Raw genomic sequence first — 23,259 nt, 5'->3', positions numbered from 1 at the left:
TGCTACTGGTGTACGGCTGTACATTCAAGAGCCATTTATTGAGGGGGCAGGGGGAAGTTGACCTTTGACCAGTCACAACTTCATCATTTATTTATTTATTTATTGGATTTTAACCGCCCTCCCCCGCCAAAGCAGGGCTGAGGGCTGTGTGCAACATGATTCATACAATCCAGAATTTCTCTATATTATAAAGCTGATTTGGGGTGGCATCTCTCCTATGGGGTAACAGGATTCGATTCATGCCAAATCAGTTGGCTGCCTGGACTGCCACTCACAAACGGGTCCCTGGCCACTGGCTGGGTTGGCTACGTCCCACCCACAGAGGCAGCAGGCTCCAGAACTCAACTCACAAGACAACTTCACCTCAGGCACACAGGACAGATGCTCCGGTGACTCTGGCGCTGACGCTGGGGGGTGGCGAGAGCTGCGGCAAGGGAAGGGAAGGGATGAGCCTGGTTGGCCTGGCCCGCCAGGCACTCGAGGGGGAGGGAGAGAGGATGAGGATGGTCACTCTGCCGCTGTCATTGGGGGTCAGGACAGCTGCGCTGAGGGAAGAGGCAAAGCCTCCAGCGGTGGGGCGGCGATGAGCCCAGTGAGTCTGGCACTGCTGAGGCCACTGAGGCTGCAGGGAGCTGCGCCGGTGGGAAGGCCTAGGCCAGGTGCCCTGGCCCACTGGGGCCTCGAATTGGGGGGGGGACGATGAGGCCGGTGAGCCTTGCACAGCCGATGCCACTGGGGGCAGGGAGAGCCGCACCAAGAGAACGCCCCAAGCCCTGGCCTGCCAACGCCTTGACCGCAGGGGGGGGCCAGGCCGGATTGCCTGGCCCGCTGGGGCATTGAGCGGGGGGAGGATGCCCGGCGCCCTGGCCCACCACCGCCTCGAGCAGGTCTGGGAAACGGGCGACTGCTTCCGGCTTGGCCTGCTGGGGCCTTGGCCAGCGGTGGGGTGGGGTGCGGGAAGAGACAAGGGGGCCACGGCCTCGCTAGGGCTCGTTGTCTTCCTTACCACAATGGGCCTTCTCCCTAGTTAAAATATAAAAACCAGTAAAACACAGTAATTAGCACACAATTCAAATTTTATTTAGGGGTAACGAAAGGCTTATTAGCTTAATGGCAGACCCCTTCTGTTCTAGTGCTTCCTATGCACAATCCCTGTGCAACTTCTTGCTCTTATCTTCAACTTCCTGCATCGCAGTTTGCAATTTGGTGGTATTCCCCTTCAGGAAAGGAAAGCTTTCTTTGAGGTTGCTGGTCCCCTGTTCTTGGCAGACGTTGCTGAGGACATCAGACCACTGAGGAATTATTTTTTGCTGCTCCTGGGTGGCTTTTTTCTCTTCCAGCTTTGTTTTCAGAGCCTGCTGGGCAGATATTTCAGCCTTGATGCGGTGCTCCAGGTGACAGATCTCCTCCTGGAGCTCTTGAAACCTGATTTCAGTGTAGCAATATTGATCCTGGCATTTATCTTTGGGGAGCAAAACATTTTCTGGGATAGTTAGCACCACCCGTGGCGGCACTTGTTCCATTTTGCCAAACAGCTGGTCAAAGTGGTTCCTCATATAGACAAGGAATTTCTTGCTGCTTTGATGGATCAAAACAGATGTGAGCTTAGTGTAGCACATGCTCTCCAGTTTCTTCAGGATCACCTCTTCTATTTCCAGCATCATGTGAACACAAGGTACATACGCATCATGCATGTCTGAGGGGTGAAGCCGAAGAACTGGGTTTTGTAGATAATGACATTTACCGAAATCTTGATGGGTAAAGAGTGTACACACCATGTAGAAATCGGGAAACTCAGACCTGGCCTCTCTTTCGCTAGTAGAAGGCCTGGAGTTTAACCACCGTCCAACTGAGTTTTTCTTATGAAGATAAAATGGCAGGACCATACGAACACACAAAGCTGCCTTTTACTGAATCAGACTTTTGGTCCATCAAGGTCAGTGTTGTCTTCTCAGACTTGCAGCAGGTCTCCAGGGTCTCAAGCAGAGTTTTTTCACATCCTCAACTTTAACAGGAGATGCTGGGAATTGAACCTAGCCCCTTCTGCAGGCAAAGCAGATTCTCTCCCATGGAGCCATGGACCTCCTGATGGCTCCTGGTATTTCTGGCCACTGTGTGACACAGAGTGTTGGACTGGATGGGCCTTTGGCCTGATCCAACATTGGCGTCTCTTATGTTCTTAACAGAAGGCTGGGATGTAAATGTGAGGAATGGAATGTGGTGTACAGTGCATGTAGAGATAACCCAGCAATATCTGAATGTGGCTATCACCAGCTGGAAAATGGCCCTTTGAAAGAGAGAATGCCACTTTAAAAGGTACTGACTTTCAAAGTGTCTTTGACTACTATTGCTATTTGGGCTCAATGTCAGCCATCTTCCTCAACCACCCCCTCACGCTGAACCTGCTGGTCTGCATGCATTTTTCCACCTGCATGTGCTTTTAGATATTCAGCATGCTGAACCTGCATGCTGGTCACCTGTCATCTCGCTGTGGTGCCTGGAACAAAGCCAAGTGTCTGGAAGCAACCTGAGATGTGTGTTGATGAACAGCAGCTTCTCAGGGTCTGCGGATCATTCTGAGGCACATAGTGCTGTGGTCCCCAATGCTGTGCTTGTAGTCCCATGGTAATTGTTTCATGCCCAAAGCAAAGATCCCACCCTGACTTCTGTTTACTTCATTGGCATAGGAGATGCTTCAAAAGAGCCCAGGGTACATCACGTTTGGTATCTGCAAGAGGGACCCATTCAGAAAGAGAGCAGTTGGCTTGGAACACTTTGTGGAACTTCCCAGTGTTTTGCCATTGGACCTAGCCCCCATGGTAGCCGTTCTGTGATTAGTCCTACCCCCCACTGCGGCAGTCTTTGTCTTGTGGTATGCACTACCTGCTCTGAACATTCCAAAAGTGCCCACAAATTCAACAGGGTTGGGAACCCCTGACATAGGGTATAAACCTTATCAGGGAGCAGAGTGGCAGGTCTGGCTGCAGGATGGAGAGCGGGAAAATCTGCTTTCACAGAAAGACCAGTTTGGACAGGGGAGAAGGGGCCTCCAAGATCCAGCATCCTGAACAGAGGGAAAGGGACCATTTAACTATTGCCCTTGGGGTGCCAAATGGAGTTACCACTTTTGCTAATCAATCCTTTCCATCTCCAGCTAAAACAGAAGGCAGCTTCTCACCTTTTCTTCCTTCATAGCCTAGTTTCTGTGTCCCCCCCCCATTACTTGTTGTGTAGCACCAGAGTTCTCGTGCTTGCCCTAGTAGGGAAGGGAGGAAGGCTGACAACAGGGCCACTGAAGGAATGGGTGGAAGAAGCCGCCTCTCTCTCTTCAGCAACAGCCACTGCCCAGGGTACTAGGAGGCAACCCTAGTGCCAGAATGCTGGTGGCTGCTCTCAGAGATCCATTTTGCAACCCGTTTTTTGGACAGTAGCAGTATATTACTATTTAACTGCTACCAACAGTTGCTTCCTGCCAAGAGTGCTGACATAATCAAACAAGCCGTTAGTCACAGCAGTTAATCTCTTTTGTGGTGCATAGTGAACTGCCTCCAGAGCATGGCCCCACCATAAGGTTGCCTTCTGGCAGGTTTAAGCCAAACCAGCTGGGAATATCTTATGGGAAAGAGGTGGATCTTAGATACAGGTGGTGTCTGGTGGCCAGCCTGGTGTGTTTTCCATATTGCAGCCATTTTTCTTTTTTATTATTTACCTCATTTATATCCCACCTTTCTCCCCAGTAAGGACCCACAGTGGCTTACATCATTCTTTTCTCCTCCATTCTATCCTCACACCAACCCAGTGAGGTAGGTTAGGCTGAGATTGTGTGACTAGGGGTGGGCACGAACTGGCTCATGAATGAAAGTTTGTGTTGAATTTTGGCTGGTTTGTGGTTTGCGAACTGACATTTGTGAACTGAAGAGCTGCCACAAACTTCCATGAATTTTAAAGCAGTTTGTGGCAGCTCATGGCGGTTTGTGAAGAGCAGAAAGCAGGGGGTTAAATTAACCCCCTACTTTCTGCTCTTCAAGGAAAACAGCTGAGTGGTGGGGAGCAGAAAGCAGGGTTTAAATGGCTCCAAGCCATTTAAAACCCTGCTTTCTGCTCACAGTGAAAAGTGGTGGGGATCAGAAAGCAGGGGTCACAAACTGATATGAACCAGGTCAGTTTGCAAACCAACCTCCCGGTTTGTATCAGTTTATGGTTTGGTTTGTGGTTTGGCCATGAACTGAAACAAACCACAAAAAAATGTGGTTTGTGCCTATTCGTACATGTGACTAGCCCAAGCTCACTCAGAAAGCTTTCAAGGCAGAGTGGGGATTCAAATCTGGGTCTCCCAGATCCTAGTCCAACTCTCTAACCACTATACTACACTGGTTCTCCAATATGGGCCATGGTGAGAATATGGAATGGTATTAGTCAGTAAGCAGTTAAAAATTGCGTACATACTTAAATGTGGTACCATTGTTGCAGTATTGGAGTAGGACTAGGAAAGCCTGGGTTGAAATCCTTACTCTGCTGTGAAGCTCACACACTGGCAGCCTCAACTACATCACAATGTTGTATGGGAGGATAAAATGAGGATAACTATATATGCTGCCATGAATCCATTGGAGGAAAGACAGAATAATAATTTGTTTAGACCCTGTTTTTCTCCCCAAAGGGGACTCAAAGCTGCTTACAGTATGGTTCTCCCCTCGTCCATTTTATCCTCACAACAGCATCCCTGTGAGATGGCTGAGGCTGAGAGAGAATGACTGCCCCAAGGTCACCCAGCAAGCTTCATGGCAGAGTGGAGTCAAACCTGAATTTCCAAGATCCTCGCCCAGCACTCTAACCCCTCTACCACATTGGCACAGCACACTAGATACACAGATAAGACTTGCTTAGAAGATTTGTTTCATATTTTCATGTCTCCAGTCTCTGGATTTGAGTAGCCACGTTATGGGCCATGTTAAGAATTGGATATTTATGTATTTATGTATTTATGTATTTATTTATTTATTTATTTATTTATCCTTCTATTTGTATACCGCTCACCCCCTGAGGTCGGTTCACATATGTAATCAGTACAAATCCTAACCTAGGGCCACATACAAGGGGGGGGGACTACCCTACCAGGCACCCTTTGTAGCGATATATTGATGCCATGAAGTCTTGCTATGACCCTTTTGACCTTTCATGTCCTGTGGCAAATATGGACATAAGTGAGTGATGTACATGTTTATATTCACTTCACTGCAGAATGCTCAAGCAAGTGTTTGTAGCACTAAACTTTTTAACATTTGTTTTCCATTCTAACTCTTCAAAATCAAGACCAAATGTCAGGTAAAGGTGCGTAAGGAATTGTGGCTTGATCTTGCAGTTCAGATCTTACAATACTTGTATAAACCTCCATAAAATCCTAGCTCTTAAAACAGCTTGTTTAACAATTTAACTCTTGAAGGAGCCTTTTCTGATTAATGTAACTGATTTTCAAAGGGGCTGTGCCCTTGCAAGTTTGGATCTAGTTGATCAGGTCTTGCAAAGAGCTTTGATCTTGTCCTGTTATGGGCTGAGAAATTCCACTGAAGAAATATACGCTTTGTGCCACACTAGGAAGCAAAAGGCAATAGATAAAAATCCAAAATCAGCAGTAAAACTATGCATTATTATAAAGTATAATACCATTCGGTTCACTGCCGAAATAGGTAGAATAGGCTTTTCTAGGATTTATTGCTGGCCGAGGCTGCTCAAGCAGATTAATAGATCTCTGAGGCTGAATTCATATGAACATATTTTAACATGCATTTTGCTTCACTTGGGGGCAAAATGCACATTAGCAGCTGTTAACAAGAATACTATTTTCCTTTGCTGAACAGGGATTGATAAGGAGTATCTTTACAGTGGAATACCCTGCCCATCTACTAGTAATGATAGTAAAGAAAGGACCCTATGAAAGGAAAAAGCAATGGAGTGTTTGGCAAGAAGACAACTGAATAATAAGTAACATTTTTAGGGATGCAGCCTGAAGAAACTGCTGCGGGAACTGCTGTGGGCTGTTCTTGTTGTGACTGATACACAGTGTTTATCGACCTCCAGTCCTACCTACTCCCTTCTGCCCCATGCAGGCACTTTGCAACACAGCACTGACACACTTTCTGACTTGTTCACAGAAGGCTCAGTGTTCACGGAGTTGCAGAAATATTGCACAAGGCCAAAACTAACACCTAGATCTACTCATTAACATACCCAGGTCAGCAATTTAACTGTTCAAGGCTCCGCAGACCAACCACGGGGGATGACATACCCTCTTTAATGTGGAGACTACTCCATAGGCAATCTCCAGCTCCAAATCTTTGTTTGTCATTTCCCAGGTACGAACATCTCCTTCCCCTTTGTGTCCTGCTCCTGCTCTTAATTCGCATATATGCCTGTTTTAAAAGGAAGGCAGATGTTCCAGCTCTTCCAGTCAAGGCTCTCTTCAGTGTACAAAGTCTTTCTCTTTCTTTGAGCATTCAGTATGGGGAGGTAAAAAATATATCTCAAGAGATCCGATGCCATTTTAGGAAAGCATCATATGCTTTCTTCTGAATGTGTAAATGGGCTCTCCAGCTCCAAACACACTGGGGTACAAAAGAGGCCTGCCTAATGTATTTACCTTTTGTTGTTGCTGCTGTCAAGTAGGAGGCGACTTATGGCACCCCCATAGGGCTTTCAAGGCAAGGGATGCTCAGAGGTGGTTTGCCATTGCCTGCCTCCGCATCACGACCCTGGTATTCTTTGGTGGCCTCCCATGCACAGACTGACCAGGGCCAACCCCGATTAGCTTCTGAGATCTGACAAGACACCCAGGTCAGGGTTTACATGGCCCAACATCATCAGATGAATTTGCCATCTGGAATGGGCCAAACTAGACCTGATGCAGGAGATCAGTGATTAGGAACTTGGTTGGAGGGGGGAGGTATGGTGGTGGGAGAAGGGTTCGGAATGGAAGGAGATGGAGATAGAGTCATGCTCGGTCCCCTTCCAGCCTTCATCACTTCCGGAGACATGTGGGTGTGAGGGATAGGAATTTATACCCCTCTTCAACACTGCTGTTGTGCAATGCTAGGTCCATCAGTAATAAGACCTCTGTGCTGCGAGACTACATCATGGCACAAGAAGTGGACCTGGCATGCATGACTGAGATCTGGACGAGGGAAGGCAAAACAGTCACCTAAAAAGAGCTGTCCCCTCCAGGTTTCTCGGTCCTTCATCAGTCTTGAACAGTGGGGCAGGGGGTGGGGAGGCGAAAAGAGACTTTTTCCTTCAGGGTGCTCCCCATCCCGAAAATCTCCAGCATTGATTGTGTAGGCCTGGCTTGGGACTCTGAGGTGAGTTTCAGAGTCTCAAAGTCATTATGGCATACCGTCCACCTAGCGTGCCAGCGGACAGTCTTCTGAGCCTGCTTGAGGAGGTGGCCGGTTGGGACTTGAGTTCCCAAGGCTTGCAATCTTTGGGGACTTTAGCATCCATGCTGATGTCACCTCCTCACAGCAGACTGCGGACCTAGTGTCATCCAAGGCAGCACTGGGACTCACCCAGATTGTATCAGAGCTCACACACCAAGCAGACCACATGCTGGATTTGGTCTTCAGCACAGGGGTTGACATGGATCTGATGGCCAAGATGCTGGTGCCATGGTCAGATCACTGCACCCTGAAGGTCCGGCTGGGTGTCCCTGCCCCCCCATCTAGGCGGCGAGTGGATTTATGCTAACCCACAGAGACTAACGGATCCAATTGGATTCCAGAATGTTCTGCAGGAACCGATGCCCTCCAGTGATTCCTTAGATGAGCTGATAGAAGACTGGAACTCCTGTCTCTCTGAAGCCGTCAACAAAATCGCCCCCGACATTCTCTCCGTCCCCAGCAGAAAACAACTCCCTGGTACACCTGCCTCTTAAACCCATGCCCCTTGTGGCTGGTGAAGGATAGCGGTGAGAGGTTATGAGGTCCCCTGGGTCATTTCGTAGAAAAAGAGCTAGGGGAACTCATTAGCATAACTCATTAGCATAACTCATTCGATTATGCCACACCCCCTGACATCATAAGGCCCAGCGGTGGACCTGCAAGGCCAGTGGGAGTGCAAGGAAGCCCCGCCAAGGCCCTCCCTGGCCCCAGGCAGGCAGGGGTGGGGAGAGGCGGGGAGGAAGCAACTTACCTTCCCTCTTCTCCTTCCTCCTCCTGGCTGAATGAGGGCTGGAAGCGGGGCGACCGGAAGCAGGGGGTGGAGCTTCGTCATGTGCCCCGCCCCCCTGCACCTCACCCGGGGGAACTGCGTTCACCCGCGATTCCCCCCCGAAATGACCTCTGCCTGGAAGATATTATCAATTTGTCCCTGGGTTCAGGGATTTTGTCAGAGGAGCTGAAGGAGGTGGTGGTTGTCCCGCTCTTGAAAAAACCAAATTTAGATCCTATGTATTTGACCAATTACCACCCAGTCTTGAATCTCTCATTTCTGGGCAAAGTAATTCAGAGAGCAGTGGCAGAACAGCTTCAGAAATTCCTGGATGACACATCGGTGTTGGATCGATTTCCATCCAGCTTCCGCCCTGGCCATGTGATGAAAATGGCACTGGTCGCCCTCACGTACCATCTCCACAGGCAGCTGGATCGAGGCAGGACGGTGTTGCTAATATTACTTGACCTTACAGCAGCATTTGACACAGTCCATTACAACCTATTGACTCACCGTCTCACCAATGCTGGAATCCATGGGGTGGCGTTGTAATGGTTCACTTCATTTCTCCATGGTTAGGGACAGAGGGTGGTGCTGGGAGGGATATCCAAGGTACCCACTGGAATCCGGGGTTCCTCAAGGAGGATGTTATTGAAAATCTACATGCACCCCCTCGCCCAGCTAGTGCAGAGTTTCAGACTGGGATGTCATCAATACACCAATGACACCCAGCTATTTTTGTTGATGGGTGGGTGGATAGCCGGATGCCATTCCTAGGAATTTAACCAAGGGTTTGGAGACTGTAGTTGGGAGGTTAAAACAGAGTCAGCTGAAACTGAACCCGGGTAAGACGGAGGTTAAGAACATAAGAACATAAGAGACGCCAATGTTGGATCAGGCCAAAGGCCCATCCAGTCCAACACTCTGTGTCACACAGTGGCCAGAAATACCAGTGCCATCAGGAGGTCCAGCAGTGGGGCCAGGACATTAGAAGCCCTCCCACTGTTGACCCCCCCCCCAAGCACCAAGAAGACAGAGCATCACTTGCCCCAGAGCCCCTAGCTATACCTTGTGGCTAATAGCCACTGATGGACCTCTGCTCCATATGCTTATCTAATTCCCTTTTGAAGCCGTCCATGCTTGTAGCACCCACCACTTCCTGTGGCAGTGAATTCCATGTGTTAATCACTCTTTGGGTGAAGAAGTACTTCCTTTTATCCGTTCTAACCCGACCGCTCTGCAGTTTCATGGAGTGCCCACGAGTTCTTGTATTGTGAGAAAGGGAGAAAAGTACCTCTTTCTTTACCTGCTCTTTCCCATGCATAATCTTATAAACCTCGATCATGTCACCCCTCAGTCGTCTTTTCTCCAAGCTAAAGAGCCCTAAGCACTTTAACCTTTCCTCATAGGGAAAGTGTTCCAACCCTTTTATCATTCGAGTTGCCCTTTTCTGCACTTTTTCCAAAGCTATAATATCCTTTTTAAGGTGTGGTGCCCAGAACTGCACACAGTATTCCAAATGAGGTCTCACCATTGATTTATATAGGGGCATTATTATATTGGCTGATCTGTTTTCAATACCCTTCCTAATAATCCCCAGCATAGCATTGGCCTTCTTTATTGCAGTCACACACTGTCTCGACATTTTCAGTGAGTTATCCACTACAACTCCAAGATCTCTCTCTTGCTCAGTCTCTGCCAGTTCAGACCCCATCAATGTGTATTTATATTTAGGATTTTTGGCTCCAATGTGCATCACCTTGCACTTGGCCACATTGAACCCCATTTGCCATGTTGACGCCCACTCGCCCATCCTTGACAGATCCCCTTGGAGTGCCTCACAATCCTCACTGGTTTTCACCACCCTGAACAACTTTGTATCATCCGCAAATTTAGCCACTTCACTGCTTACTCCCATCTCCAAATCATTAATGAACAAGTTAAAAAGCAGTGGACCAAGTACTGATCCCTGCGGTACCCCACTGCTTACCACCCTCCACTGAGAAAATTGCCCACCTACACTCACTCTCTGTTTTCTATGAACTAGCCAGTTTTTGATCCATAAAAGGACTTGTCCTTCTATCCCATGATTTTTGAGCTTACTTAGGAGCCTTTGATGAGGAACTTTATCAAAAGCTTTCTGGAAGTCAAGGTAAATAATATCTATTGGATCCCCCTTGTCCACATGTTTGTTCACCCCCTCAAAGAACACTAACAGGTTAGTGAGACAAGATCTTCCCTTACAGAAACCGTGCTGAGTCTGCCTCAATAGGTTTTGTTCATCTATGTGCCTACTAATTCTTTCCTTAATAATGGTTTCCACCAATTTACCCGGTATCGACGTCAGACTGACTGGCCTGTAATTTCCCGGATCTCCTCTGGAACCCTTTTTAAAGATGGGAGTGACATTAGCTACCTTCCAATCCTCAGGAATGGAGGCAGATTTTAAGGAAAGATTACATATCTTTGTCAGGAGATCTACAAGTTCACATTTGAGTTCTTTCAGAACTCTCGGATGTATGCCATCTGGGCCTGGTGATTTTTCAGTTTTTAAGTTGTCTATCAGTTTTAGGACCTCCTCTCTCGTCACCTCAATCTGACTCAGGTCTTTCAACACCCCTCCTGAAATCAGTGGTTCTGGAGTGGGCAAGCACTTCTCATCTTCCACAGTGAAGACGGAGGCAAAAAATGCATTTAGCTTCTCAGCCATTTCCCTATCATCCTTCAATACTCCTTTTACCCCTTGGTCGTCCAAGGGCCCCACTGCCTCCCTGGCTGGTTTCCTGTTTCTAATGTATTTGAAGAAAGTTTTATTGTTGGTTTTTACGTTTTTTGCTATATGCTCCTCATATTCCCTTTTTGCCTGCCTGACCTCAGACTTGCATTTTATTTGCCATAGCCTGTGTTCCGTTTTATCAGCCTCACTGTGACTAGCTTTCCACTGCTTAAAGGAATTCTTTTTACTTTTTACAGCCTCCATTACTCTGTTTGTTAACCATGCAGGCTTTTTCCTATACCTGTTTGTGCCTTTCCTAACCTGCGGAATATATATTTTTTGAGCTTCTAGGATCGTAGTTTTAAATAGATCCCAAGCTTCCCCAATTGTTTTGACCCTTTCTACTTTTCCTTTCAGTTTCCTCCCCACGTGTCCCCTCATATCAGAGAAATTACCCCTTTTAAAGTTAAAAATGGTTGTGTGAGTCTTTTTGGCCAATTCTCTATTTGTACAAATGATGAACTCAACAACATTATGATCACTGTTTCCAAGCGGTGCAATCACTTTTACATCTCTCACCAGGTCTTGAGTGTTACTTAGGACCAAATCAAGGATCGCCTCTCCCCTGGTAGGTTCCGTGACCATCTGCTCCATAGCACAGTCATTTAGAGTGTCTAGAAACTCAATCTCTTTTTCCCGGCTAGAACACATATTGACCCAATCAATGTGTGGGTAGTTAAAATCACCTATTATTACACAGTGTTTTTGTCTAGTTGCTATCTTTAAGGCATTCATCATTTTATAATCCTCCTCTATCTTTTGATCTGGTGGGCGATAACAAACTCCCAGTGTTAAGTTTCCTTTTGGCCCCCCTATTTCAACCCATAGAACTTCCAGAAGCGAATCCAATTCACTTAGCCTCTCAATCTTTCTAGACTTTATACCCTCTCTGACATACAGAGCTACCCCACCTCCAACCCTTCCCCCCCTATCCTTCCGATATAATATATAACCGGGAATCACTGTGTCCCACTGATTTTCCTCATCCCACCAAGTTTCAGAAATACCCACAATGTCTATTTTTCCCTCCGACACCAAGCACTCCAACTCCCCGATTTTACCTCGGACACTTCTAGCATTTGTATAGAAACAGCTGTAATTTCCCTTACAAGTTAAGCCTGCATCCTTCCTCTTGCTATCTCGAGTCGTTGTCCGGCAGTCCATGTCACCAGCCATGGCCTCTGTGGACAATTTCAATCCACCTCCCTGTAGAAAAGCAACCGGTACCCCCTCACCTCTCTCAGATGAGCCAACCCGAACCAGAGACTTTTCATCTCCTGTCGGCTTTCCCCCAATATTCAGTTTAAAAGCTGCTCTGCCACCTTTTTGATTTTAAGTGCCAGCAGCCTGGTTCCTTCTCGGGACAAGTGGAGACCGTCTCGCCTGTACAGCTCCCTCTTGTTCCAAAAAGTATCCCAGTGCCTAACAAACCTGAACCCTTCCCCCCTACACCATCGTCTCATCCACGCATTGAGACTCCTGATCTCTGCCTGTCTCTCCGGCCCTGCGCGTGGAACAGGTAACACTTCTGAGAAGGCTACCTTGGAGGTCCTGGACCTAAGTTTCCTGCCCAGCAGCCTAAATTTCTCCTCCAGGACCTCACGACTGCATTTCCCCACATCGTTGGTGCCGACATGCACCACGACCACTGGCTCCTCCCCAGCACTATCTACCAGCCTATCTAAAACACGCGTAATGTCCGCTACCTTCGCACCAGGCAGGCAAGTCACCATACGGTCAGTACGCGGGTTCGCCACCCAGCTGTCTACCTGCCTAAGGATCGAATCACCCACTACCAAGAGCCCCCCTCCCACCCTGCTCAGGGATGGTTCCTTGGTGCAAAAGGAGAGCCGCTCACCAGCTGGGGAAGAGGTCCCTTCTGAGGGCACATTCCCCTTATCCTCAGCACGGTGCCCTGTTTCCCCTAGACCCTCATGCTCCCTGACAGCAGCGGGGCTGCCAGATCCAGAGTGGGACGTAGCTAACAAGTCCCCGAGAGTCTTTTCTGTGCGCCTAGCTGACTGTCTCTGCTTCTCCAGGTCAGCCACCTTGGCCTCAAGGGAGCACACACGTTCCCTGAGAACCAGGAGCTCCTTGCACCGAGGACACACCCAAGACTTCTGCCCAGTGGGCAGATAGTCATACATGTGACACTCCGTGCAAAACACTGGATAGCCCCCAACCCCCTGCTGGCATTCTGGCTTCATAATTCTTTTAAAATAAATAAATATAATCCCCCTTTTAAACCCTTGGTATTTATGTGGTTTTTGTTATCAAGTCAAATTATTTTACGGGAAAGACAAAGAGCCTAGGGCCTTGTCTTTCTGGCTCTTTTTGGGCTTCTTACAGAGCCCCTAGTCCAAGAGTCCCTAGGCTAAGAGCCACAGGCAAAGAGCCCTTTAGCCTCCGGCAAGGTGCTTCCTTAAATAGAGGCCTCCCCCAGCAGAGGTCAGGCAGCAGCTATTCAAATTCAAATTCACCCAGGCACTCAATCACAGGCAAAACAATGCCCCTTCCACTTCCTCTCAATTACAGGCAATCCCAGTCAAACAATGCCCGTTCCTCTCCCACACTCAATCAGCCAGGACTCTGCAAGAACTCTAAGTGCTTCCACACACTGCTAAACACAGTTTTCCCACAAAATATCCTTAGCTGAATTCTCTCAGCTGAAAGCAAGTAAAAGAAACCCACTCACCTCTCTCACAGCTCTCTCTCCTGCTCCTGCTCAGAGCTCAGCTGGTCTCCCTCACGTTCTGTGGCTGGGTCAGAGGAAGCCTCAGTTGGATTGCCAACTCCTGACTCTTGACAGTGTGTCCCATCACCAGCATCAGCATCAAGAATCTGGGCATGACTCTGGATGCCTCCTTGTCTGTGGAGGCCCAGATTGCGAAGGTTACCAAGGTGGCGTTATTCCAACTGTGCCAGGTTAGGCAGCTGACTCCCTATGTGTCTTGCCCTGACCTAGCCACAGTAATCCATGCAACGGTTACCTCCTGGATAGACTACTATAATTTGCTCTACACAGGCCTACCCTTGCACCTGACCAGTGTTCCCTCTAAGCTGAGTTAGTGTGAGCTAGCTCACAGGTTTTTAGCCTCCGGCTTACACATTTTTGTCTCCGCTCAGGAAGGAGGGCTCCAGAGCAAACTAATTTATGCATTAGACAAATCGCCCGCTCACAACTTTAATGCCAGTTGCTCACAAAGTATTATTTTTGCTCACAAGGCTCTGCAGCCTAGAGGGAACATTGCACCTGACCCAGAAGCTCCAACTGATCCAGAATGCAGCTATATGGGTCCTCACAGGGACCTGCTGGACTGCACACATTCAACCTGTGCTGCGCGAGCTGCACTGGCTCCCAGTGGAGCACCGGATCAGGTTCAAGGTCTTGGTTTTGACCTTCAAGGCCCTTAGCAATCAGGGACCCATGTACTTTTGGGACCGCCTCTCTCAGTATGCCCCCAGAACAGCATTACGCTCAGGGAATAAGAACCTCCTGGTGGTCCCTGGCCTGAGAGTGATCCAGCTGTTCTCAACTAGGGCCAGGGCTTTTTTGGCCCCGGCCCCCATCTGCTGGAATGCTCTGCTGGAGAACTCTGTGGGAGTTACTGCTTTTCCTCAGGGCATGAGAGGAAGAGATGTCCCACCAGGCATTTGCCTGAGGACAGCAATGGGATGGTATGAAATCTGGCACTCTCACACCTCCTCCACCTTCCATAGCCCCTCCCTCTTAGGAGGCCTGTGGAAGCCGAAATCTTTTCTTCCGCCATTTTGAATTGTGTACTGTTTTACTTGTTGATATGTTTTAGGTATTTTTAATCACTGGTTTTAAATTAAGCTATTTATTGTATTTGTTTCTGTTGTAAGTCACCCTGAGCCCTGCTTGCAGGGAAGGACAGCCTAATAAGCCTAATAAATCTAATATAACAATAACAACAATAACAACAATAATAATCATCAAGTAATTAGCAGACCTGAAGGGTAGCTTTGTGAGGTAGTTTTTAATGCTTTCCTCTTCTTCTATGATTTCAAGTACCTTTTTGCAGCTGCAGTTCTTCGCAGGTGAAAAGACAGGTCCTAGTTATTCATTTAAACTGTATATCCCTCCTCTCTTTGCATTTCACAGTTGCTATAATCAAAGTCAACAAAGGAGTTTGGTGGGAGTGGTCTTCTGTTTCCATACTGTGGGCTGGACAGGAAGCATCCACACAATGAGGATTCTGTATTTTGTATTGCCAGTGTAGAGGCACATGGGTAATGCAACATCCACATGGGAGTTGTCTACTCACTGTCATCCATCAACAGCTAGTTCCCCTGCATTTTCCCTCGATCATGCCACCAGAGGGCTTTTTAAAGAAATCAATAATGGTTATAGCACTATAGTGTCAAGAGGGTAGCTATGTTGGTCTGCAGGAGGGGAGTTAGATTTGAGCCCTGTAGCACCTTGAGTTCCGCAGGGCTTGCAAGGCAGAGATATCCTGCCATTTGGTTGAGTATCATCTTGGCTGCCACTCCCTCCCTCCCTCCTTATCCCCCCCTCCAACTACACTCCCCCCTACCCCCCTACGAGAGGAGGACACCGTTGAAATTAGATGTATTAACACAATCTGAATACCGTTATCTGTGAAATTGTTTTAATCAGTTTTTAAATTGTTGGGAATGTTCGGATGATAAGTTTTATTGTTGCTGTTCATCCGCTCAGAGCCCTGAGTACTCGGGGACTGAGTGATTTATACATCATAAATAAAATAAAATAAATAAATAAATACCAACAAGATTCCCAGGGTGTAAGTTTTCAATAGTCTGACAAAGGGAGCTTTGACTCTCAAAAGTTTATACCCAAAAAAAATCTTGTTGGTATCTAAAGTACTACTGGACTCAAATCTAACAATTATAGCACTATAGCAATTATGGTTGGTTTTTTTAAGAAAATGCCCTCAAAAACACTCCAGTGGCAGACGAAGGAAAATGGTGGCTGAGAAGGGCTGATGGAAGGAAGATGGCAGAAATGTGGGTGGGAACTTTTAAGACTTTCCTGTCCAGAGAGCATGTTCACATTCTTGGGCTGCATTCTTTCTGAGAGGATTGTAATAATGCAGATTTAAGAGAGACTATGTCAAGGATGGGGAAAACCTGGAACGTCGACAGGTAGAAGATGAGGTGTGGACGTTTCAAAATTAGTACTCTCATTTGGAAGCAAAGGTGTCCATGTAGAAGCAGCCCTGGTCACTGTCCATGTAGAAGCAGCCCTGGTCACAGCACAACTCTCAACCTCTCCCTGTCTGTCCCTCTCACTGAAATAACCCCCATACCTTTGTTCCAACAATATTGTGCTGTCTCTCCCCTTTAGATTTGCTTGACATATAAGGAACCACCACCCTCCCTTTCCTGACTAATAATAAGTGAATTAGCCCAGACCACTGCTAACAATCCCCTTTCTTTTTTCACCCTTCACAACATGGAGGCCAGTGCCTGGCAAGCTATTGTTGAGACTCTGTAGTCTGTGGGAGCAGCCCCATAGCGGCTTTATAAAGTTTAATGTACACACTAGGAGATCCATCCAGTCATGGAGCCCTACAGATAATGTGTAGCTTAACTCTCAATTAGCTTCTTTCCTGTTCTGAAGTGAAAGCCAGTGGATTGTACTGGTGCTAACCTTTAAGATCCAGATTCAGGTCCCTGCTCTGTCCCAAAGCATGCTGGGTACCTGTAGGCCAGTCAGCCTCTTGCAGCATAATGTACTTCTCGCACAATTCTGATGAGGACGAGGCCACCCTGAGCATCTTCGAAGTGTGCATGCACACAAAAGCTTATACCCAGAATTACACTTTGTTGGTCTCAAAGGTGCCACTGGACTCAAATTTTGTTCTTTTTAATGGTAGTTAGAGAGCTCTTGAGTGTAAGAGACTCCACCCTTTCCCCCCTTCTAGTATACTATAAATGTTGCCTGTGTTCTTGCACACTGTTTTATTTGCTAAATCCTGTATTGCTGCCATCATAATGATGCCTGTTTTGACAGTTATCGTTCCAAACCCTTTGATGAAGAACCATTTTACTTTCTGTTTTCAGAATCATCATCCCTAACACACAAGCTGGTAGGGAAGAAGTCGATAACAAAAATGTTGCAGTTCTAAATATTGTACTTTGCTAGAATGAGTAGCACAGGCTATATATTCCTGGAAGGCAGAGATCTCTAAATTTCCAGTGGCGCACAGCATAAGCAATGTTCAGGAGTTTTTTGGGTTTTTTTTAAATCTTGGTGATTCGCGAGTTATCAGACCTTGAAAGTCACCCTGATTTCTCAGTGGAGCGGTGCTTTTATGTACTGATCTATGACAGGAGATTCCAACTCACGGGCTTCAGATCACTGTAATTTCTAAGCCCTCCATATGCAATGCATATGTAGCAAGCCAGTCACTGGAAGCGCTTCATTTGAATTTTGTTGGGATTAGCATACTGCAGCTATATGAGAACACGCTGAATCACAGCCTCAGACACAAAATCACCAGGCCAAAATCTATGGGTTTTCAGCACCTGTTCCCCCACACTAGGGTTGCCAGGGTCTCCCTGGCTGCTGGCAGGGGCTGAGAGAGTAGGGGTGCCAGCTCCAGGCTGGGAAACTCCTGGAGATTTGTGGGTGGAGCCTGGGGAAGACAGGGACCTCTGTGGGGTGCAGTGCCATAGAATCCACCCTCCAAGGCATCCATTTTCTCCAGGGGAACTGATCTCTGAAGCCCGGAGATGAGCTGTAATTCCAGAGGATGCCCAGGTCCCACCTGGAGGCTGGCATCCCTACCACACACACACATTTTGGCAGATAAATATGTATAATCCAAAGATATAAATGCCATGAAAAGAGTTCAGGGCTGAAGACGTTGCTCACATCCTGCACTGATGGTGAAAGAAACAGCAGGGAAAAACCTAGAGTTTTTGAGCTCAACGACCGACAGTGGGAAATCACTACAGCATTGGAATATAGTCAAATATTGCTAGTGAAGTACGATGTAATAGTCTTACTGGATGCAGATAAATACAATAGATCCAGTCTTTATTGGGTTAACTTCCTGTGGCCAATGCAAAGTAAGGAGACACTTAGGACATGTGAAATTGATAGGCGTTATGTCATTTGCTGGGGTTGTACATGAATGTGAGCCAGTCTCAAGGGCACTTTCTTGGCGGGGTCTCCATGTTCTAGAGTATATGGAGGGCTGTAGTGAAGAGCAGGGTCCTCTCAGGCAAGTGAGAGACTTTGAATTCCGGCCTCGGAATGTAGGTCCCTGATGATTACCCAGAGAAAGATATTTATGCAATCAGATCTGTTTGGCTCTTTGCACTGCATTAGACAATAGTCCCATCATGCAATGCGTAGCTGCATCCAATTTCCCTAGCAGGATAGTGCAGGCATAACAGCAGCTGTACTCGGGTGGTGCAGTGGAGGGGGGAAGCATGACAGAGGAAATGCCTTTTAAAATGTGTTAAAGAGAGTTGGCTCGAGAGAAGGTTTGCACCCGGTTTCTCTACATGTCTGGGAATCCCTCTTGTGCTTCAGCATGAAAATGACCACGTGCTACAGTTTTTGCTGTTGCTGTTTAAAAAAAAAAATAATCCAGTGTTTCAACCAATACTGGTCAATAGTGCAACAGTCCCCTGGCCGCTCAGGACGGCAACAGCACAAGTGCAAATGATTTGAGGTCAGATAGTGTACTCAGCCGGTGAGTGCAAGGGGTGTAATGATGTACAATGAATATTTCATAGAGATAGATGCCTCTCAGCGGAGGCGAACTTGTTACTGAAACAGGCACTGCAAGACTCTTCTCAGTCAGTGAGCTCTTACCTCACCTGGGACAGGTTGAACTCTGGGCGTGAGCACTGTCCCGCACTTCGTGCCAAGTGCCACAGCTCCATTCTAGGTCTGATTTCTTGGCTTGCCATCCTCCTATGCCAGGGTGGCCCCACTGTTGTTTCCCCCCACACACACACACACACACGGCAAGCTTGCCTTTAGTTGCAAATGGGCATTCTACGTGCAACCTCGCTCTGAGAACATAAGGACAAAAAGGAAAACAGGAAATGATCCTTATCTGCATGGCAAAAGTAAGGTGATGAAAGTTAGGGATGGCGAGATTTGTAGCCACAGCCTTCATTCTGCCCACCGATTGCATATTCATTATGGTACAATCGAAGCCCATCACATTCTGTCTACAGGCCTCCTGCATCATTACGTTTTCCGGATGCACAGAATAAAGCTTTGATGAGCAATTGTAAATCTAGCACTTTTGAGCATTTGAACGTTCAGCTTTGCCTGGCATTTGAACATAATGTGTGCGAGAGAAAAAGAGAATAGGGGAAGGGAAGATGACAAAAATGTGTTTACAATCATTAACTGGGCCCCAGTCTGGCTGTAGTTACGCAGAGCTGCCCTAAGAGTTATACCCTTCTAGGTCCTAAGAACACCTCCTAGAAGTAATCTCCATTGAATAAAACAGGAATTACTTCTGAGTAGACCTTTTAAAGATTGCTTCCCACAGGCTGCATCCCTACGCACACTTATCTGGGAGAAAGCCCCACCGAGGAACAGGTGAAACTTGCCCCTGAATAAACCTGTATCTATATTCACTGTCGGGTGTGACAGTGGATTGGGTCCTCTTTCTTGAGATTAAGAATGGATGGAGAGGAATGTCTGCAGATCTGGAACAGAAGGGTTACTTCAGGCTACAGTATAGGGAGAAGCAACAGGACTTCAGTAAAACAGTGACATTTATATCAAGGGTCAAAAACTTGTTCTTGGGTAGATTCAAAACTAAACTAAAAAAATCTGTGCCATTTAATAGGATTTGTTGTTAGTTTTTCTTTATACCTGAAAGAAAACTAAGAAATGGGTACTCTTGTAAAATGGTCCAAAACAGAGAGGAGACAATTCCCCACCCACCTAGGTGCCCCTTGTCTGTAGTATGAATGAGTGACGTGTATGTCTTTGAGGGAAATGGCTTGCCTGGCAAAGGTATAATCTTAAAAACATTTCTTAAAACATGGTACTTCTCTTTCAGGTTGCTCCCTGCTGGAGCTAATCAAAAGCAAACCAGTTAAGAGTTAATGAGGGGACAGGGTGGAACCTTTTCTTTCCTGTTAACAGTGACCTGTTTCATTACAGCTACAGACCCATCAAAAATCGTCTCAATCCAGATTGTTGCTTGGCAAGTGTCTAGTGAACATCCCTAGATGCATGCGTGTGTACACACACACACATACACATAGAGGGATACATATGAACAGAAGAGATATATTGAAGCAGGGCTCGTACTAGGGATACCAGCCTCTGGGTGGGACCTGGGGTTCCCCCGGAATTACAGCTCATCTCCAGACTACAGAGATCAGTTCCCCTGGAGAAAATTGATGCTTTGGAGGGTGGACTCTATGGCATTCCACCCCACTGAGGTCCCTGTCCTCCCCAGGCCCCATTCCCAAATCTCCAGGAGTTCCCCTAACTGGATCTGGCAACTCGAGCCCCCATCCCCCACCAGTGGCCGGGGGGGGCTGGCAACCTTAGCCCCTTCCTTGCTCGATTATAGGTAGTTGTTCGTATGAAAATTAATAGTAGTTCTTCACTTTTTTGCACAGTCAATATTTTTTTTAAATGGCATTATACCAAACTGGGGGGCACGGGGGGGTCTGCAAAATTACTAGAAAGCTATGTGGATGAGGACACTCAGTGGAGGTAGCTTTGGCTCCTTGCATTAATAACCTTGGGATGACATTCTTTGGTCTGAACAATTAGAAGAATTGCTCGCTGATTCTCTCTCTTTCTTTTGGCCATGATAACAATGATTCTTGAAGATTCTTTGTATGCCGAAGAATGCAGCTGCTGAGGAAGGAAACTTCTTGTCTAAAGGAAAGAATTTTTGGTAATTTTGTGTCATTTTAATGTGGCACATCCTGGGAGGGAAATACTGAATACAGCTTTTAAGTCCGGTAGTACTTTAGTGTCCTGATGAGAAATATAAGCATTGCCAAGATGCAAGAAAAGGATAGGGAAGAGGCATGTCTGAAGACACGATCCAGGATAAAGTGAAAAGTTGGAGGAGGGGATATGAGGTAGGGAAATGAGGGTCTCTTTATTTCTACTGCTCCCTGTTCCTGTGTAGTAGTTAGAGTGTCAAGCTAGAATCTGGAAGATCTGGGTTTGAATCCCCACTCTGACAGGGAAGCTTGCTGGGTGACCTTGGGCCAGACACACAAGGTGATTCTGCATCTAGCATTTGCTCCACATTTTCTCAACTGGGAGGGGAAAGTGCAGCTCAAAACCACATTCAAATACCCAGGGCTCTAGTCGGGGGGGAGCTCTCAGGTACGGAGCTCCGGAAGAGACCCTCTAGGGGGCGGGGCGGTCACGTGGTGAAGCCCCGCCCCCTTCTTTACCCCGCCCTCTGCTTCGATCCTCATTCCGTTTGGGAATGAGGATGAAGCAGGAGGGTAAGTAGCCGGGCCTTCTGACACACTTCCGGTGATGTCAGGGGGTGTGGCCTTCTGTCACTTCCGGTGATGTCAGGGGGCGTGGCATATGCAAATAAGTTATGCTAATGAGTTATGCTAATGAGCTCCGGCAGCTCTTTTTCTACAACAAGACCCCTGCAAATACCTGGCAGCAACACCGTGCCATGAAATGGCCATACATCTATGCAGAAGGTACAATTAAATCTGAGTATCAAAGAACTCGAAAGTGGCATGGAGTGTGAACGGTACCATAAATCCCAATAATCAAAGGGGATGAAACTAGCATGCAATGTAGAGTGGAATTTCTGCTCCAACGTGGGTTTTGTAAAACAACGGAGGGGAAAGCCAATGCAGAGTCAGCCACAGTCTCAGCCTACCTCACAGGATTGGTATGAGACTAAAATGGAAAAGAATGATGTAAGCCACTTTGGATCTTCATTAGCGAGAGAGGCAGGGTATAAATTAAGTAAATAAATGGATATGTTTATTTATCTAATATCTAAGAGAAAAAGTAAAGAGGGGTGCGTGGTTATACATTCATGGGTTTGTATTATCAGAGAGTACAGATATTGATTTGAAACAGCTGAGGAAATAAGCAGGTCTGTTTTCTTCAAGAGTCTGGCTATCTAACAATTTGCTTTTGTGTTATGGAGGGGTTTTTTGCATCTCTGGGGAGAACTGAATGTGCCAGTTGGAAGTCATGAGCATGAGTGGAAATTCTCTTTTCTCCTGGCATTTTAAAAAATAACTGGCAATGGCAAACCATGTCTCTTGCCTTGAAAACCCTATGGGGTCACCATAAATCAGCTATGACTTGATGAAAAGAAAAGAAAAAAGTACAGAAGGGGGGCAATTTAAAGTATCTTTCCAGTCTATGATTTTAATGTATATATATATGAAAAAAATGATTTTAATGTATATGGCTCTCTGCAAAACAGGGTGTGAACAAATAGATTTGCAAGCCCCATTACTGTAGGTCCCAGGAGCTCAAAAAAGTCCCATGGCCATTCCAGGTCTCTTTTTGCATGGCAGCCATGCATTCCTTATTCCCAGGGTGTACCAGTTTCTCTCTGGGTAGTAATCACTGCCACCAACATCTCCTACTTAACAGATTTGTTCATTAACACTCCATTTCTGCATTGCTGTCTAAAGACTCCCTCTAGTCACCAACCCCTCCCACTTTGCTTGTACTAGCTAGTGTGGGGACTACTAGACTTTCACACTTTTATGCTAACCCTAACCGCTGCCCCTCCCCTTTACCATTCTTTGGAAAGCAGGACCAAATAGATGTGGTGTGCGTACAGAGATCAGGCTTTGATTATTCAAAATATAAGGGAGTTTATTAAACAAATAAAAAGAGTACACAGGATCTGTAAAAACATCAGACAGCAAGAATAAAAAGAAACAGTGAAAACACAAATTCCTCTAAAACCAAAACTCTATCTATATATCTAATAGCCAAGTTGCCCCCTCCGTGCGGATCGCTAAATCAGCACGGAGGGGGCAGCTGGGGGGCCGGGGGAGGTTTGTGCACACGTGGGCCAGTCCCCACGTGTGCACAAAAATACAAAAAGTTTAAAAAAATTTCGGGGGGATGTTTAAATCCCCCCGAAAGTGCAAGACCGTCTCCTGCGCATGCGCAGGAGACGCTCTGCAACGCCGCCGCCGCTGCCGCCGCCTCGGACCAGCTGGCGGGCTGGCGGGCGACGGGGGGGAGGAAGCCGGGCCTCGCCGCCGCCGCTGCCTCCCCGGAGCCGGCTGGCCAGCCAGCCAGCCAGCCGGCCGGCCCCACA

General features: G+C 47.1%; 1 protein-coding gene across 1 annotated transcript in view; it reads left to right on the top strand.

The window, feature by feature from the left end:
- Window positions 1-23,259, top strand: part of CACNG2 (calcium channel, voltage-dependent, gamma subunit 2) — a 190,348-nt gene that overhangs the window by 50,075 nt on the left and 117,014 nt on the right. The gene's annotated exons all lie outside the window — the stretch shown is intronic.

Source organism: Gekko japonicus, unplaced genomic scaffold, assembly GCF_001447785.1.
Source record: "Gekko japonicus isolate JY-2015 unplaced genomic scaffold, Gekko_japonicus_V1.1 scaffold1105, whole genome shotgun sequence".
Classification (NCBI taxonomy): domain Eukaryota; kingdom Metazoa; phylum Chordata; class Lepidosauria; order Squamata; family Gekkonidae; genus Gekko; species Gekko japonicus.
The sequence above is the reverse complement of the archived record's forward strand: the minus strand, read 5'-3'. Positions and strand labels throughout refer to the sequence as shown.